At 34.0% G+C, this 4,176-nt stretch overlaps 1 long non-coding RNA gene across 2 annotated transcripts; it reads right to left on the bottom strand.

Annotated features, from left to right (window-relative positions):
- On the bottom strand, positions 700-3,374 carry LOC110263447. Of its 2 annotated transcripts, XR_002349118.1 has the most exons (6): positions 2,804-3,374; positions 2,553-2,694; positions 1,981-2,072; positions 1,412-1,527; positions 1,152-1,332; positions 700-1,009 (listed from the first exon to the last, which is right to left on the bottom strand). It is a non-coding gene; the product is annotated as an uncharacterized LOC110263447 (long non-coding RNA). The 2 variants fall into 2 exon arrangements; XR_002349117.1 differs by having other exon boundaries at positions 1,412-2,072.

Genomic DNA, 4,176 nt, shown 5'->3' with positions numbered 1-4,176 from the left:
AAAGATATTACTTTAATTTTAATATCATTTTTTAAAATACTATAGTTACTATAATCATCGTAGAATAAACATATATACCAAAATGACCATATATATATGAAAAATATTTAGCGGTGTCAATTATATTTGTTTGAAAGATAAGAGAGAGGAGTAAAGAAAGGATTTGGGTGTATTCAAATTGTGTGAAATGATTCAATATAGAAGGGTATTTATACGTGCTAAGAGAATCGAAGTAATAAAGACGTAAAATCCTATAATAAATATTCTGATGGGCTAAATAATTCTCTACAAGAAATTATTGGAATAGTGACCAATTTAACGACCGATTTTTTTCGAAAATCGATCGCTAAACCCTTTGCGACAGATTTAGCGACCGATTCTGTTGGTCGCTAATTTAAAAATAGCGACCAATTTTCAACCAATGCTACCAAACTAGTACCAAAGGATATTGGTCGCTAAATCGGTCGCTAATAAAATCGGTCGCTAATAAAATCGGTCGCTAAATGGCGACCACTTTTTTGGTCGCTAAATTGGTCGTTTAGAAAATCGGTCACTAAATAGCAACCAACTTCTCAGTCGCTAAATCGGTTGTTAATAAAATCGGTTGTTGATGTCTAACTTGAAAATCTAAAATCGGTCGCTGTTACTGATTTTCTAATTATAGATTTTTACTAATTATTCACAATACCTATATCGAAATATAGAAATTAAAAGAGACCAAATTCATAAATATATCAAATTTATGATCCACAATCCAAATGTATATTGTTGGCTTACAATCTACAATCCATATTCATGGTATATGGTACATTTACTACTCATATCTTACAACATTAAACCTGTAAATCTACATTGATATTCTAATTTACAAAAAGTAGCACATAATATTGTGTGCAGTTAAGGAAATGAGATTCTGAAAGTAACGTGGTCAGGAGTGCTTATGGAATCAAAAAGCTTTTCACACTGCTCTGATTGGTTAAAAAAGAAAAACTAATCCAACTTGATACACCTGGAAAGGGAAACATTAAAGAAGCAATCAGATATATGACATAATAAAAAACTTTCATCTTTTAAGGAAACTTTTTGGGACACCTATAATCAGTAAACAGAGTATCCTATTGAACATCATCTACTGAAAAAAATTAACATACCATATTAAAAGCTGATTTTGAATGCAGGATGCAATATACATAAGATGTGAATACAAAAGAATACAATTTCTATTGAAATCTCCCATTTTTGCATGTGCCAAAGGAATTGTATCCCATGATTTTATTAGATTTAGCTATCACCAAAAGTAATAATCTGCCCAAGTGCATGTCTCGCATGAAGCTGCAACAATAGAAGAAAATTAACATAATACTTAACAAAAGTATAAAATGAATTCAGTTTGGGATGAAGAATAAAAGACCTTCACATCTATGTGAGAATCATTGACCATCCTCTGTATTTGAGAAACTATGCCAAGCCTATGCAAAATCATAATTTGACCAAGTGCATTGGGACTTTCAAGAAGAGTGAGATTAACTATAACCCAAATAGAAGTTGAGCGTAAATGCCAGTTATTATTCTGTAGAAACTGGTTGAAAATTATCTTAGAGTAAACATATATAATGTAAACACACATGCATGATGCAATAAGCATAAAAAAGATAGATGAAGGAATGTCTTGAACCAAAAGAAATTAAATGTGTGATCCCGGATATTCATATAATAATGGCCAAAGTAACTTAAAATACTCCTTTAAATTAACAACATTACACTGCTGCTCCAAACCATTCAAAGATATTCTAAAGAACATCAGAAATGGATCTCACTAACTAAAGCAAATTAGAAAACTCTAGTATGATTAGAAGAAGATATGATTGGAACAATAAACTAACAAGGGTATATATTGGCATAAGGACCAAGATATCTCATAAAATTGAAAAATAAAATAAAATAAAAGTGTCATTCCATCCAAGATAAAAGTTACTCAACTCAGAAGCATGTTACAATACTTGTGACAACAATAGCCTTAACATCATCCCTCCGTGAATTCTCATCAAAACTCTCCTTCAAACTGTGCAATACTGGAGAAAGAAAAGAGGTGGAGCAGAGATAATACAGGTTAATCACACAATATAAAACAGAGAATCATAGAAAAGAATATGCATAGTGAAAGGTCAAGGTTCCAAAGAATACTGTTGCATTATCCTTAATTTTGACAACAGAGCAGGATAAGCATAAAAAGCATGTGATGAATTCAATATGCATTAAACTCCACATCCTCTGGTGTGGACCATTTTCAATCAGAGTCAACACAATTTAGTTGCTATGGGCAATAAAAAGAATGCACGCACACTGTTGGAATTAACATCATCACTAATCAATTTATTAATTCGTTTGACTTGTCAAAGTACTTTAAGTCACACTTGTCATAATATTGGCAATCAGAATATATTTAATCATTAAGCATTAGAGGGGAAACAAGATCTGATTAATTTTAATCAACAATAATATAATCAGGATTAAGTGGCAAGTGGTGAGTTCTTAATCTCTTAACTTCTTACCAACTCAGGTCAGGCATCAATGACACATACTTCCATGGTGTTCAGCAAGCACTCATATTCTCCATACTGCACCAAGTCCTTCCTCAGACTGTATGCAACAACAAGAAGCAAAGTTTTGCAACAACAATTGTATGCTTGTTTTCTGATTCGAAGTTCAATTTCAAAATCAGTAAAAACAGAACCATTATTTACACACAGAAAACAAATCAAAAATAGAAAAACTCAAATCACCGGGGAGATAAAAAGAATACCTTCTTGCGACGAAGTAATAAGGAAAGGCGATGTGAGTTAGAAGCGGCAGCGGAGAGTGAGATCAAGATCAAGGTGAGAGAGATTGTTAAAGTTAGATCGAGATCAAGGTGAGAGAAATCGTAAGAGCTTGACAGCAAGAAGAAGGTGAGAGACGATGAGCCAGTGACGAAGAAGGTGAGAGACGGTGAGCCAGTGACGAAGAAGGTTGAAGGCTTCAAGCAGTAGACGACGACAGCGACGGCGAGGACGGCACAAATGGAGAGGGTGTTGTGCTTCCGGTGGTAGTCACATTAGGGTTAGTGAGAAGTGTGAGGGATCTGAGGATGGTGTGGCTAGGTTAGGGTTAGATTAACTCAGTAACTTCCTTTTATTTTAACTAGAGAGCGATTTAGCGACCGATTAGTTTATAACACTATTTTTGTATTTCTGTCGCTGAATTGGTCGCTAAATTTAAAAATAGCGACCAATTTAGCAACCAACATCTTTAAAACAACATTTTATAATTGGTCTCTAAAATCGGTCGCTAACTTAGCATAGCGACTGAATCAGCGACCAACTAGTTTTAGCCTATTTCTTTATTGGTTGCTAAATCGATCACTAAATTAAAAATAGCGACCGATTTTGTGACCAAAAGAACCAAAGATGAAATTTTCTATTTTGGTTGCTAAATCAGTCGTTAAACAAAAAAATAGCGACCAATTTTAGGACCAATTTCATTTTTGTCGAAGAAAAATATTATCAGTCGCCAAATCAATTGCTATTAGTGACTATTTTCGTTGGTCGCTAAAATGGGTTACTGAATGAAACTTAGCAACCGATTTAGCGACCAAAATTTTTCTACTCCTATAAATCTTATATCAGTCGCTATTAGCGACCAATTTTTCAATCGCTAAAATCGGTCGCTATTCTGGTAATTTATTGTAGTGTCTAATGAATGCTAATTGATCCTAATATATTCTAATATCCCCCCTCAAACTCAAGTGATAACTTGAGTTTGAAACTTATTTAAAACGAAATAAAGAAAAAAAAGGCATAAACTGATAGAATAGGTGCAGACAGAACTGCCGGAAGAAAGCGCAAAAGGAATTGCCAGAAGGAAGCGTAGATAGAACTGTCACAAGGAAAGCACAGAACAAATTTTCACAAGAAAAGCGTAGACGAAACTGCCGCAAGGAAAACACAGACGAAATTGACGAAAAGATGGCGGACTGCCTAAACATTACCGAAAAAGTGGCAAATTGCAAAGAGATGGTAAAATGCCGGAAGATGACGAAAAATATTTGGCTTCTCTACGAGAATAGGTAAGCAGCGAATGACAGTGGTGTTTGATTCATTAGACTCAGAAAGACACAAGACAGAAAGAATAAGCTAA

Source organism: Arachis ipaensis, chromosome B06 (assembly GCF_000816755.2).
Source record: "Arachis ipaensis cultivar K30076 chromosome B06, Araip1.1, whole genome shotgun sequence".
Lineage (NCBI taxonomy): Eukaryota > Viridiplantae > Streptophyta > Magnoliopsida > Fabales > Fabaceae > Arachis > Arachis ipaensis.
Note: the sequence above shows the minus strand (reverse complement) of the source record. Positions and strands in the feature narration are given on the sequence as shown.